Genomic DNA, 15,993 nt, shown 5'->3' with positions numbered 1-15,993 from the left:
TAAGTGTCTGACTCTTTTTTTTTTTAATTAAAAAAAATTTTTTTTAACGTTTTATTTATTTTTGAGACAGGGAGAGACACAGCATGAACAGGGGAGGGTCAGAGAGAGGGAGACACAGAATCTGAAACGGGCTCCAGGCTCTGAGCCGTCAGCACAGAGCCCGACGCGGGGCTCGAACTCACAGACCGCGAGATCATGACCTGAGCCGAAGTTGGTCGCTTAACCAACTGAGCCACCCAGGCGCCCCAAGTGTCTGACTCTTGATTTTGGCTCAGGTCATGACTGAGACCTGCATTGGACTCTGCATTGACAGCACAGAGCCTGCTTGGGATTCTCTCTCTCTCTTAAAATAAATAAACTTAAAAGAAATACCCAAACTCCAAGAGCCAAATTGCCTAGGTCTAAATTCAGGATCTACCACTTACTAGCTGTGGGACCTTGGGCAAGTCACTTGACCTCTCTGGTTCTCAGATTCTTCATCTGCAAACGTGAATAAGAGAACCCACTTCATAGAGTTACTTGTGAGGATTGAATCAGTTCATGTATGTTAAGTAACTGTTGTAGTGACTGGTACAAGTGTTAGCTGCTATTGATGTAAGCCTGACCAGCACGGGTAAGAGTGCTGCTGAGTTCTGATCTGTCGACGGGGCTTAGAATCTGAGTGGTCCCAATATCAGTGAGTAATGGCGCTTGCCCTAGAATGGGTTCTGCAGAAGCAGCCCTAGAAACAAGCAGTCAGGTGAAAACCATTTATTAGATGTGCTCCCAAGAAAAGCCTGCACGTGGGGGCGGGGTCAGGAGAATGGATTGAAAGGGAAGTGGGTAAGGCGTGGGCATGACCTTATCAAGCAGAGTAGTTTCTACTTACACAGCAGAACCTAATCCTAACTAGTTAAACAGTGACGCATGCTTATACCCTCGGGGCTGCAGTCCCTGATATCTTAATATTAGTGCTAGCTTTTTACCGAGCACATGTCATGCTCTAGGTACTGTGCCAAGTACTTTACATATATTATCTCATCTAATTTTCAAAACCTGATGAGCTGTTACATCATCGTGATAGGTCCTAACAGGCAAATGATACACCAGAGTTTCCATTTAAGTAAATATCTGATGATGCTCATTAGATTCTGCAGATGGAGTGTCCTCAGGTACATTATCTTCCTCTAAATAATGTCTGAGAAGATATGCATGTTTATGCATAAACACCCTGGCTGACACAAACCTTTCTAGTGCGGTGAAAGCTGGAACATGCTTATGGGTAACAAGTGTAGGTTTATTCATTCTTAAGTGACGCTACAAGGGTATAACTGTGATATAGCTTGAAGCCCTTGGTCTGGCAAGGCCCCAGGTCCGTGAGGGACCCTTGGTTTCATCCAGAGCCCAGCCCTGATTAGGCAGCTCTCAGAGCAAAGGCTGAGGCTCTGAGGCCTGCAGCTATCGATTAATCATGTCTGCAGGGCCCAGTGGTAGTGTCTTATTCCCTTCAGCCGCTGTAACAAAAATACCATAAACCGGGCCGGGGGAGGGGAACGCTTATAAACAACAGAAATTGATTCCTCACAGTTCTGAAGGCTGGCTGGAAAGTTTCAGATCAAGGCACCGGCAGATTTGATGTCTGGTGGGAGCCCTCTTTCTGGTTCACCAACAGCTCACTTCTTGCTGTGTCTTCACAGGCTGGAAGGAGAGAGGGAGCTCTCTGGGGCCTCTTTTAATGAAGCCTCCTCCCTCATGACCTAATCCCCTCCCAAAGGCCCACCTCCTAAAGCCATCGCTTTGGGCACTAGGCTTCAACATATGAATCGGGGGGGAGGGCGGGGAGAGACACAGGCATTCAGACCACAGCAGAGGGACATGCACTGTAGATGTCAACCTAGGAGAACATGTCAACTTGAGCCACTACCTTGCAATTCCATTTTGCAGATAAGGAAGGGAGGTCCAAGGAAGTGAAGTCATTTCCTCAAAGTCTGAGAGCCAAAGGTGGAATCACACACCTAGACTTGTTGCCGGGGCTGACACCTGCAGTCACTGTCTTCTTATGGCCGCCTCCTAATTTGACACCAGCCCCTGAGTGGCCCCTTTGCAGGAAGGGGACAGTGGAGGCTGCCTCGGGCCCAGGCTACGGCCTCCCTTCAGACCCAAGATCCGGGGCCATCTCTGCCCCCTCCCCAAAACACTCCCTCCGACCCCAGGATTCCTAGTACGCAGGGACCCCAGCCTCCTCAGGGAGGACAGGGCCTCGCGGTGACCTGGCTTCGGCCTTGCCTGTCCGGTCCGGAGCATGTCTGGGCCTCCGCCCCTCCCGCGCCTCCACGCCCCACCGCAGCGCCGACAATCAGGCCCGGGCTGCGCCGCCCAGAGCGCCCCTCCGCAGGCCAGGCTCAGCTATTGATCCCGAAGCTCCCCGCAGCCGCCTCTCCCGCGAGAGGCAATTTACCACCAGCTCGGAGGTCACCGGAGGGGCTCGGCCGCCTGCTGGCGCTTTTATGCCGCTATAAAAACCATTTAAAGGGCCACTTTGTGGGCCGCAGCGCTGCTTTCACCAGAGGAGGAGGGGAGCGGCCGAAGCCGCGTGCCCGCAGGCCTCCCCCATTCGGGCTGGAAACCCCAGACCCTCTGCTGTCCCTGCCCGCCTTCGGGAGAGGCTGCGGGAGTTGCGGGCAGGTGCACTGGGCCTAGGGGGCCTGCTGGGCGAGCTGGAGCGGAGCCTAATGCCCCCACACCCCGCTAAACCCCGCCTCTCGGGCTGAGCGGCCCTAAGTGCCAGAGCCCTGCTCTGTGCCTGGCGCCCCTGCGCGCTTTGCTTCCTCCGCCACTTTTAGCATCTCTGCGAGGGGGGCGAGTGTTATTACCATAGTGCCCGTGTGTCAGAGGAAAACCTGAAGGCTCAGAGGGTAAGTTAAGTGGCTTGCTCCAGATCTCCCAGCCGGGCAAGTAGCAAAACCTGGATTTGAACTCGTAAGTCCACCTCCAAAGCCAATGGTTTTGAGTTTAATCACCGGGTGACTGCACAGCACCCACTTTTTGATAAGGGCCATCCTTCAGCTTCAGAAGGCAGCTGCATCAGTATAACATGGCTTACCAGCAACGCAGGTGAAAACCTCTGGGCAGGAGTGAACCTGTACCGGCCTCCCAAGCTGTTTCTTTCTCCCACCTGTGGGCTCTTCCCACTCTGCTCTGCCTGTTCAACTGCCTCCACCTGCGGGTAGAGTCCATCACTGTTTCTTTTGGGCCACTGTTAAATTCATTCATTTATTCCGTCATTCGGTGAGTCATTTTGCAGACATGTATTGATTTCTGCTCTGTGCCAGGAGCACAGAATTGGGCTGCAGGCCCGGGGACACAACACTCCTCCAGTCTAGTGAAGGAGACGGACCTTCAAGCCGGCGATTGTAATGAGGATAGACAAAGGGAGGGAAGCAACGAAGGCTGTGGGAGCAGGGGCCATTCAAATTACAATCCGAAAGATGAGTAGAAATTACCCAGGCTAAGAAAGGTCAAGGATTCCAGGCACAGGGAACAGCACAGACGAAGACCCAGGGGTGAGCACCAACACAGCACGAAATCTCCCTCATCAGTTGGTCACTGGAGCAAGTTCCATGCCAAGTTCCACACACGGCTGAAGCCTGAAGTCAGAGAAGCCGGTGGGTGCCTTCTATGTGTTGGTCCCACCACCTCCATTGTTTGGAACGGACAACGGAGGCTGTCTCAGTCTTGGGCAAAGTGTTGTAAGCTTTTATGCCACTGTAAAAGTTTGTATGGCTTGGAGACAAGTGCCCTGCCTTCTACACAGGAAAATCCGAGGCACCTCTGGGAGGAAGCAGGGCCAGGTCAGCATGGCCTTATAGGCCAGGTTAACTCATTTGGCCTTTCTCAAACAAAGGGCAAATGGTAAGTCATCAAAGGGCTGAGTGATGGGGAGCTGACCAGATTCTCCTCCCACACAGTCACTCTGGGGAGAGAGTGACAGCCAGGATACTTTTAGGTTCCTAGGAAGCCTGGGGCAAAAAAGGAAAAAAAAAAAAAAAAGGTCTGCTTCTCAGATTAGAAATCATGTGAATTCTTTAAAAAAACAAAATTTTAGGGGGTTGAGGAGGAAGGCAGTTTCTTAAAAAGCCAAGGAAGGAGAGAGTGTTTCTGGCCAGTGTCATTCCATAGGTCTCTTGGCACCTGTTGACTCCACAGGCAGAACCAAGGGATCAGACCGGAGCTGCCCTCACTCTGCCAACCTTTCCCGGCCACTTCGAGCTGCCACATCAGTGCCTCTCCCTTCCGGAGACCACAGGACCCTTTAGCTTCCTCCCCCACTCTGCCTCAAGATCCCTGGGCACCTTGGCGCTCCAGCCCTGGGGCTCACCACTGCCTCTGCAGAGCAGCTCCATCTCAAGGGGTGAATCTAAACTCGTCTCCCTAAGCCCTGGATTCCATGCCAGCCAGGGTTTTCCAAGGCTTGATCCCACCTACTGTCTCACTTCTCTTGAGTCCTCGATATTTTTCCCTTCTGCCTCTGCCAGGAAGCATCCTTGGGTGACCCTTTCCCTCAGCCCGCCGCCATCTTCCTTTCTCCACCATCACAGCTTTCTCTAGAAAAGCAACCTTCTTCTTAGTCCCTGCTTCCTCACTCCAAGACGTTTGCCTCATGCCAACAAGGCCACCAACCCTTAAGCATTTGTGGTCTGGCAGCTCTGTGTCATGAGCTCGTTTCTCATACGACCGTGTGAATTATGATCATCTTCATTTCACAGACAGGGAAACCGAGGCTCCAGGGAGGAAGGGTCCAGTAAATCGCTCAGTCGTGCTACTGGCTCTAAATCCTGCCTCAGCTGCTCTCCGTGAGGGCAGCCTCCTATCTTATCCCTGCTGTACTCCTGGGTAGATTTGAGGCACTCGATAAACATTTGTTCAATGAATCAATGTTCAAATACGTTAATGGCTTTTTGCTAGCTTGTCTGGAGCCCTTTTCTGCAAAGTTTTGTAATTTAGTAATAAATACATTTGGTAGCAATGTTCTGTGTATCACTGTGTCTCTTAATCCCAGAATTCCTTCATGAATTAAGTATCTCAAAAAATAAGATAGAGTGGAATTCAATACAATTCTGAACCTATCTATCTCATGTCTTCATCCTTGCTGTCAAAATGCCAATGCCTTCTTAAACAGGGGAGAATGCTGGCTACATATTAATTTGGCCTTAGCTCATAAAGTACACTCAGGCATGCACGGTACAAAACAAAACAAAATGGAATTCAAGGAGGAGGCAAAAATCATCAAAAGGGATGAATTTGGTAAATTCTATACAAAATGCAGTAGGTCTGCAAATATTTATTGGGAGAAACACACACTAAAGAAAGGTTATTCAGCAGACGGAAGAGGGAAAAGACCTGCAAAGGAATGAAACAGTGCACAGTTAGCATTCCAAAGAAATAAAAAATTAATGGGGCGCCTGGGTGGCTCAGTAGGTTGAGCATCCAACTTCGGCTCATGTCATGATCTCACAGTTCGTGAGTTTGAGCCCCGCATCGGCCTCTGTGCTGAGGGTGCGGAGCCTGGAGCCTGCTTCGGATTCTGTGTCCCTCTCTCTCTCTCTGCCCCTCCCCGATCACGCTCTGTCTCTCTCCCTCTCAAAAACAAATAAACATTTAAAAATTTTCTTTTAATTAAGTAAAAATTTTCTTTAAGGAAATAGTCTTGGATTTATATGTACAGCCAACTAGGTGAGTTGTCTTTAGGTGAAGTGATGCTTGCAATCAGAATAGGTTAGGTTCTGCCGGTGTAATGACCCTCACCTCTCAGTGGGCTTACCTCAGTGAAGGTTATTTCTTGCTCGCTCACTCCACATTTCCAGCACACGTGAGTCAGGCTCTGTTCCACATCCTCCTTAGCCCAAGACCCAGGCTCATAATACAGCCTCTACTTGGAACGTCACTGAAATGTGGTAAACCGTGTGCTAACGTTAGGAGATTCTTCTTAGAAGTGACACATGTCGCTTCTACTCACGTATGACTGGCCAAAGCAAGTCTCCCTGTTTTGCTCGAGCTTAACAGGGCAGAGACAAGGAGGGCAGCATATAGTAACCTTCCATTTCAGGCAAATTGGATTCCTTCTTCCCCTCCCTATCATGCCTTCTTCTAGGTCAGAAACTCTAATGTGCATAAAACCACCGGGAAACAAGTTTCAATGCAGTTTCTGGGATCTACCTCCAGAGAGGCTGATTTAGGAGATCTGGGGTAGTCCCTTAGGATCTGCGTGGCCACTCTGGGTGACCTTGATGTCTGCTGGAATGTGGAGCATTTTGAGAAACACTGATTTAATCTCACATAGAATCTGTTATCTTCCCCAAATGACTTTTCCTCATCACTTGCTCTAGATGCATGCAATCGAATACTCTCAAAATACCAGTGACTTGAGCAGCATGGAGATTTATTTTTCTCTTGCAACAGTAAGAAGCCATGAGAGGAGGAGTCCAGGACTGCTCTGGTAACTCCTTAGTTATCAGGGATCTAGTTTCCTGATGTTCCATTATCCTTAGTCACCTCATAGTCCAAGATGGCTGCTTGTGCTTAGCCATTACATCCATATTCCAGGCAGCCAGAGGAAGACTAGGAGGAAAGAAGTGTGTGTCCCTTACCTTTAAGGAGACTTTCCGGAAACCCTACACACTTCCTCTTGCATCTCAGTAGTCACTCATTTAATCACATGGCCATACTCATCTACAAGAGAAAGTGGAAAATAGTCTTTTATTCCAAGTGGAGTGAAACTCCACTAAATATAGGCATTTTTGTCACTAAGGAGAGGGAGTGGGCCTCTGGCAGTCTCGGCCACACTGTTTACCTTTCTGCAGCTTTCAGCAGTATTGACATCCCTACCTTATGCTATTTTCCTCACCCCACAATTAGCCTCTGGGGTGCTGCCCTTACCTGCTACACTAACCATCAGGCCAAGACTTCTGACTTTTGGGAGCTGGCTTCTCTTCTCATCTACCTCAAATATAATTTCCCAGCTTTCTGGTCTTTTTGCCCAGAGGTGATATGCTATCCACACCCCGGAAAAAGATATGTTTTCCTTGGCCCATAAAGAGCTGCTCTTGCTGGGTTTTTTTCCTTTTTATTTTATTTATTTTTTTGAGAGAGAAAGAGCAAGCTGGGGAGAGGGCAGAGGGAGAGAGAGAGAGAATCCCAAGCAGGTTCCATGCTCAGTATGGAGCCCAATACAGAGCTCAATCCCACAACCCTGGGACCATGACCTGAGTGGAAATCAAGAGTTCTACACTCACTCAACAGACTGAGCCACCCAGGTGCCCCTCCTCTTGCTGTTTTTAAATTAATTCATTTGAAACATTTACATCAGACCAGAAAGCTTCTGCACAGCAAAAGAATCAACAGAATGAAGAGGCAACCTATGGAATGGAAAAAAATATTTGCAAACCATAGGTCAGAGAAGGGGTTAATATCCAAAATATATGTAGGGAACTCCTACAACTCCATAGCAAAACAAAACAAAACAAAACAAAACAAAAAGGGCAGAGGACCTGAATAGACATTAGACATTTTTCCAAAGAAGACATACAAATGGCCAACAGGTACATGAAAAGATGCTCAACATCATTAATCATCAGGGAAACGCAAGTCGAAGCCTAAATAAGATGTCACCTCACACCTGTTAGAATGGCTCCATCAAAAAGACAAGAGATAACAAATGTTGGCAAGGATGTAGAGAAAAGGGAACTCTACAGTGTTGTTGGTGGCAAGGTGAATTGTTGAAACCACTGTGGAAAACAGAACGGAAGTTCCTCAAAAAATTAAAACTGGACCGGCCATATGACCCAGTAATTCCACTTCTGGTTATCCATCTGAAGGAAATGAAATCACCACCTCCAAGAGGTATCTGTACTTCCACGTTTTTCATAGTATTATTTACAGAAGCCAAGACATGGAAGCAACCTAAGTGTCAACAGATGAACAGATAAAGAAACAATCACACACACACACACACACACACACACACACGAATATTATTCAGTCCCAAAGAAGACAGTAACCCTCCCGTTTTTGTGACCATATGGATGTACCCTGAGGGCATCATATTAAGTAAAATAAGACAGAAAAACAAATACTATATGATCTTTCTTATGTGTGGAATCTAAAACAAAAGCCAAAGTCATACAAACAGAGTAGAAAGTTTGGGAAGGGCAGAAATGGGGAGATGTTGGTCAAAGGGTACAAACATTCAGTGAGATGAATGAACTCTAGGGAGCTAATATGCACTGTGGTGACTATAGTTAACAACAGTGTATTATTGTTAATATAATATATAACAGTATATAATAATATATTGTTAATATACAATTACTTAGAGAGTAGATCTTAAATGTTCTTACCTCACACACAACGGTAATTATGCAAGATGATGGGTATGGTAACTAATCTTATTGTGGTAATTATTTTGCAATATATATGTATGTCAAATCATCACACTGGATACCTTAAACTTACACAATGTTATATGTGAACTATATCTCAATAAAACTGGGGGGGGGAATGATAATTAAAAAAATAACGGTCCATTTCACATGGGAATCCACATTACTAGGTGCTCTTAAAAATTGTAAGATCAGGGGCGCCTGGGTGGCGCAGTCGGTTAAGCGTCCGACTTCAGCCAGGTCATGATCTCATGGTCCGTGAGTTCGAGCCCCGCATCGGGCTCTGGGCTGATGGCTCGGAGCCTGGAGCCTGTTTCCGATTCTGTGTCTCCCTCTCTCTCTGCCCCTCCCCCGTTCATGCTCTGTCTCTCTCTGTCCCCAAAATAAATAAACGTTGAAAAAAAAAATTTAAAAAAAAAATTGTAAGATCAGGGGCGCCTGGGTGGCTCAGTCGGTTAAGTGGCCGACTTCGGCTCAGGTCATGATCTCACCGTTCATGGGTTCAATCCCTGCATCAGGCTCTGTGCTGACAGCTCAGAACCTGGACCCTGTTTTGGATTCTGTGTCTCCCTCTCTCTCTGCCCCTCCCCTGCTTGCACTCTGCCTCTCTCTATGTCAAAAATAAATACACATTAAAAAAAATGTTTTTAATTGCAAGATCTGGCCACACTGGGCCCACATTCTTTTGTGGTCACAGCCACCTCAGTTGAGTACAACTGCTCCTGCAGACAAAGCGACAGCCCCACTGTGTCCCTCTGCCCTCCTAATGCTACTTATATTCCTGACTCAGTGACCTGAAAGCTCTGTGTTTTCTCTTGGGAGGATCTTCTTAGCTTAGTTCATACCTACATGCAAATAACAACTTAAGTCAGGAGCAGTCATGGTCTCTTACCTATGTTTTGATCCTGCATTTCTAACATCCATAAATCTTTCCTGCTTCTAAGACCATCTTTAATGTGGTTTCAGAATTCTGCTCAGTTCAAAACTGTGAACATTGGGCGGGTTACCTTACCTGTTTTTTTTTAAAGTTATTATAAAACACAGTAACATCATGAACCCCCGGTAGGATGCACTGAAAAGGACACACCATCACTCCTGTGCTGTTCTCACCAGAAATGCATAACCTCAATTTAATCATGAGAAAACATCAGACAAAATCACATTGAGAGATATTCTACAAAACAAGGGCTCATCAAAAGCGTCAAGATGATGAAAGACCAGAAACTAAAGAAACATAACTACTAGACAACGTGGGACCCTGGAACAGAAAAGGGTACTGGGGGAAATATTGGCACGATTTGAGTAAGGTCTGTAGTTTACTTAGCAGAACTGTAGCAATGTTAATTTCCTGGTTATGAAAATCAGACTGTGGTTACATAAGATGCTAACATTAGGGGAAGCTGGATGAAGGGTACGTTGGAAATCTATACCATTCTTTCAACTTTTCTGTGAGTCTAAAAATTCTTTCCAATGAAAAGTTTAAAAATGAAGCTATTATAAAAATATTTATCTTATGGGATCATAATGATGTTAAAAGAGATTACATACATAAAGAATATAGTGCTGTATCTTATCTCTCTGTCTACCCCTCCCCACAGAGTGTAGCACGGTGGTCTGCCTCCTGCAAGTGCTTGACATGTTGAATTAGCTTGAGGCAAAAAAAAAAAAAAAAAAAAAAGAGGGGGGACTAACTTTGTATTAGTCACACCATTTCATTCTTATGGTAATCCCGCAAGGAAGGTATCATTATCTTCATTTTACAGATGAGGTCATTGAAGTACAAAAGGGTTTATAGCTTGTGCACTTGAACGCAATTTGTTTCTGCGGAGGCTGCAGTGAAATCACTCTTGCTCCCAGTACTTCCAGCCCAGGGGAGCACCTAACGGCTCTCCCCAGAAACCCCCAACCCCACCCTTTCCAGCTTCCCAGTTTGTGCTTTCAGAAAAGAGGTTTGCTTCTGCTGGTTTCCTGCTCTAGCACTTGGATTTCATTAACAAGCACAATTGTAATTGAACTTTTATTCACCAGCCACAGCTTGGCAATTATTCAAGCTCTCCCAAGCTTGGAGCCGATGCTCACCTCCCTTCGCCAACAGAGAGAAAAGAAAGCAAACCTCAATCCTCACTCCTAGGGCAATGTGCCCTGCTCTTGTGCCGGTTTCTGTGTCTCCCTGTGTTCCCAGGACACTGTGCACTTAGTAATTTCTAAAGAAGGCTGTTAGATTCAGATGGTAATCACAGCCCCCTTCTGGAGCATTCCCTGGACTCTTGGCCTCATTAGAAATCCTCTCGCTGCCTGCTTCCAGCCTCTCGCTTGCAAGTAAATGCTGGCCTCTGCGCTCCTTCCTGCCAGAATCTCAAGGCACCTCATTTACTTTTTTCTTAATGTAACATTTATTGTCGTTTCCCTCCTGTTCTCTGATTATAGAAGGAATACATGTTCATTGCAGAAAAATGTGAAAACGTGAAAAACCTCAAAGAGAATAAAACTCAACCATAATGACACCAACCAGAAATAAGCACTGCTAATACATGGAGATGTAAGTGATCTTTGACTTTCTTAAATATGGCTTTTGTGCAAATTGCACATTACATGTAAAAATCCCTAATCTAGAGACCCAAAATGCAAGTAAAATAGGAGCATCTGTTTTCAGCGCCCTGCACAATTCCAAGGGGCACTGTTTATACTGGTCTATGGGAATGATACCCTCTGAAGTTGTGCAGTGCACAATCTGTGCAGCTGTACTTGGCAGTCATGTTACAGGGCCTGGGAAGACAACACAAAGCAAGTTGTAGGTAAACTAAAGGACCAGAGCAGCTCCTGATTATTGTTACAATGTAGGCATGTGGGGCCAGTGGGGCCAGAATCATGTGATTTTTCACAAGAGGCTAGAAATCTGGATTTTAAAATAAAACCCCCAATTTTTAAATGCTGGGAACCAATTCAATTTTTAAAACCCACTGTATAAAACAAATAGGCCTAATCTGAACTGTGGGGTGTCTGGTGACTGAAAATGATTGGAAGCCATTCTAACGCCATCCACTTTCCTGGTGCAGCTTCTCTTCCCCCTTCTTTCTCCTACACCTGCCATCCTTGCTTTCTCCATGGGGTGGGCTCAGGAGCTCTATTCCTAGGCAAGAAGCCTCACTATTATTGTCCTGTGCATGGGCATTGCAGGGAGGGGGAGGCAGTCAGCAAGGGCCCCACTTATCCTCTGCCACTAAGACAATGAGAGCAGGCAGTTTCCTCTGCCACTTCTCTGGCATTTCATCCCTCCTCTACAAATGGCTCATCAGCATATTCTTTCCAACCACATCAAAACCTCTCTTTGAGAGGAATTTTGGCGAGTACAATGTTCAGCAACATTTGAGCCACTCAGTGATGCTTTAAGTGATGCTTAGATGAGTGTTTAGGTGAAATATTTAAGATTGGGGGCTGCCCAACCACCAGCCTGGACTTCCAGGAAGGGGAGGGAAGGGCCAGCAGGTCCTGCAAAAAGGTAGATGCTCAAGGCCATTTTCCCAATTGTCTCTCCTAAGTGGGAAAGTTGATGTGTTCTTTTCTTTGAGGATACATTCATTCATCTGATTATTCCAGTAAGAAGTGTCCCACCTCCTGGACTGTGAGCTACCTGGGAGTAAGAAATGAATCTGGTTTCATTCCCTGGTATGTCTCTGGTGCCCAGCAGAGGCACTGGCACAAGGTGGGTATTCAGTGAACACTACTGAGGGCAGATCCATACTGTCAACACCCTCCCACCCTCAGCTCAGACAGAGCACCTCTAAAGAATCTCCCCCTCCATATGAGATTTGTCGCAACCATAAGTCAGGATTTTCATTGTTTTTAGCTCTCTAGAAATAGAAATTCTTTGTAATATGTGAGTCTACAGTTTCAGAGAACCAACTTCCAAAAATAACTTTTAGCAAAACCTTATGTATAAAAGTGGAGAACTTTGCAAATACTCTGTCAACATTTTTATCTGTGTGTATGTATATATAATATTTAATATGTCAAAGTCATGTCTTTCATACAACCACACATTATAACTATTTTCCTGGACAATAAATATTCTTATTTAACATTGTTTTTAACAACCATATAGAATTCCATTGCATGAATGTACCATAATTATATTTCCTGGTAATGAGTATAAAGATTGTTTCCAATTTTTTAATACTGTAAATACATTGTCCAGAAAAGCTTAACCATAGCTCTGATTATTTTATTTCTATTATTTCTACTATAAATTTATTTATTTACATTATATTGTTTTATGTTAAACTACCTGGTAAAACAGTTTGCCCATTTTTTTAATGTTTATTTATTTTTGAGAGAGAGAGACAGAGAGCTTGAGTGGGGGAGGGGCACAGAGAGGGAGACACAGAACTCGAAGCAGTCTCCAGGCTCTGTGCTGTCAGCACAGAGGGGCTCAAACTCACTAACTGTGAGATCATGACATGAGCCAAAGTCAGACGCTTAACTGAGTGAGCCACCCAGGTGCCCCAACAGTATGCCAATTTTGATGCACAAGTTGCCCTACATAAATATTGTACCGAATTTTCACAGACTATGTATGAGTGCTCATTTCTCACCCCCTCATCAGTAGATTCAGAGGCAGATTATGGGGCAAGACACCTAAACACTCACCTGGGGCATCAGTGAAAGCATCACTGAGAGACTCAAATGTTACTGAACATTGTATTCACCAAAACTCTCAAAGAGAGGTCCTTATGCAGCTGAAAGGAATATGCTGGGCCATTTGTAGAGGAGGGGTGAAGCCCCTCAAGAGGTTTACTTAAGGAACAAATGGATGGTCATTATCCTTCTCTCTAAGGAAAGTGGGTTCAAGCAACTACAGGGATGTCATTTTGCATATTGGATCATGCAAGATTCAGGGTCAGAGCCAAATTGCTGGGGCACAGACAGAGGCTGAAAACTACTGTAAATTATCTTCCGTTTACACTCTTCCCCACATAGCACTAGGACACTCTGCTTTTTAACTACTCAACAAATGTTTAGTGGACATCAGTTTTAATATGTACAGTATTTTGCATTAACTGGAAGGTTATCCAAGGTAAACTGTTAACTGATAAAAGCAAGCAGAAGAACAATATCTTTTGTACTCCCCGCTTTTTAAAGAGAACTTACATAAGTGCTCATAGGTTTGCATTTCCTTATATGAGCAAAGGAAAATATGGAAGATAATATACAACATTTTTAACAATGCCTATCCAGGATATTAATCTGTAGAGGGGAAGAAAAGATTATTAATTTTAGTTTAGATACTTGAATTACCTCAGTTGTTTGAATTGTGTCAATAAGCACATACAGCTTGTGTAATTCAAATGTTTAATTCTTTAAATTAGATTTGAAGAGGCACCAAACAGTAGTATCCCCAGAAGAGGCCACATCTCAGACGGTCTCTGACTAAATATTATCTTTGAAAATCTTTGCTTAAAAACCAGCAGTATTAAATACTGATCATAGGAGGATCGTAATAGGCATCTCTTTTTGCCCTTGGCCATATGGCATTATCTCTGGTATTTTGCTTTTAAGTGAATGTGGAAGTTGTTTTAAGATAGAAATTCTTCATCACGTTAAGGAACTACTCCTTTATTCTAGAGTCATTAAGAAAAATGCATACTAATGACTACCCATGTTTTAAACAAAATCTAGAGTTGATCATTTGGCTTCCCTCTATGTATTTATTGATATAATCAGATATGTTGATAATGTTCCTAATATTAAACCATCCTTGCATTACAAGACTAAGCTTGACCGGGTCATGCTTTGAGAAATGACTTACCCATAGTGGTGCCTGGCTGGCTCAGTGGGTAGTGCATGTGACTCTCGATCTCTGGGTCATGAGTTCAAGCCCCATATTGGTAATAGAGCTTACTTAAACAAAAAATAAAGTAAAATTAATATTTAGAAAAAATTAAAACCTCATCCATAAAATTATCTGAGCACGGACTCTTTTGGAGAAGTATAGTTTTATTTATTTGTTTTACTATTTCTTTCAGGGCTATTGGTCCATATGCATGTTCCACTTCTTTCTTTAGTCAACTTCATTCATTTGTATCTTCCTTGGAAAGAAATTATTTAGTCCAGATTTTCAAATTCATTTGCAATGTATTGTAGTATATCCTTTGATAATTATTTTAAAATATCCTCTAATTCCATACATCTGGTTTCTCTTCCATTCTGAATTTTGCTTAGTTTCTTAGATTTCCCAGAGGTTTATCTATTTCACTGGCCATTTAAAAGAACCAGGTCTTACAGTTAGCTATCAATTTTTATTGGTCTTAGATTTTCTAGTTCAGTTTGATTGTTCTTTTTTTTTTAAGTGCTCTGTCCTGATCTCCTTGTGTTTACTTTGTTGACCTTCTCTTCCTAATTCTTGAGGTCAATGCTCATTTCTTTTGTTTTCACTTTACTTGTTTAATGGCTAAAACATTTAAGGCAATTATTTTTCCTGAATCCAGCTTTAGCTTATCCCATAAAACCAAAGATGTCATATTTCATTTCCACTTTTTTTGAAGTGGTTTATATACACAGCTGAATTTTTAGGAGAGTTTTTATTATTGTTTTTTTTAATAACTGTTTTGGAGATTTTTAAAAATTAAAAACAGGTTCATTATACAGAACAAAAATGAGGGAAAATTCATCTAGAAATCTACCACTCAGATGGCTATATACATCATTCCAATCATGGGTGCATATGGTTGCTTCTTTCCTTTCCTTTAAAAAATCATATTATCTGTATTATCTTAAAACCCTCTATCTTTCCTAGATATTGCATATGTGGTTATTGGGGCCTCTTGCTACAGCTCTTGGCGGGTTGTGAACTCTTGGGGTCCTCCAGTAACTTACATGAACATGGAGATTGTTCAACAGGCAGATTTTAGGAGATTTTATTGGTGTCTTCTCTCCTTCTTTAGGAAAGTCTGTGACAAAGACTTCATATATGAAAATATTGGTTTGCCTCTATGTCATTTAACTAGCCATCCCCTCATCAAGCTTGAAGACAAAGGGAACCAGAAAATATTCCTCATACCCCGCTATCTGGGACCCCTGCCTCCTGCCCAAGCATCCCCAAATTTACAACCAGATCCATCCTTTACCACCTGGGCAAATCACATCAATTCTTCAGAGCCTCACTTTCTCCATCTGTAAAATGTGGGTGACAGTGGCCCCTAGCTCATAAAGTGGGGATAAGTTTTAAAGAAAATAAGGTACAGAAAGCACTTAATACAGAGCCTGGCACATAATAAATACTCACTCAATGATAGCTGTTGTTGTTGTGACTAATCCCACTACTTTCTAAACAAGAAAAATGAATAGAGATCTCACTTCTCAACGGAGACTCAGGGGATCTCAAAGCCTGCTACTCATCTGCAGTTTTACAAAAGCAATTAAAGCTCGCCTGTGATCGTGAGTCTCTCCATCGTCCTTGAAGCCCGAGTTGCCCTATTGAGAGAGGAAGCCAGTGCCCTTGTGCCCGTTCCGGTGCTGTTTATTATGCCAGAGAGGCTGCTCAGACTCATTACTGCTGCGGAATACAGGCCCCCAGGGG

This window comes from Prionailurus bengalensis, chromosome E3 (assembly GCF_016509475.1).
Source record: "Prionailurus bengalensis isolate Pbe53 chromosome E3, Fcat_Pben_1.1_paternal_pri, whole genome shotgun sequence".
Taxonomy (NCBI): domain Eukaryota; kingdom Metazoa; phylum Chordata; class Mammalia; order Carnivora; family Felidae; genus Prionailurus; species Prionailurus bengalensis.
This window is presented reverse-complemented; position numbering follows the sequence as displayed.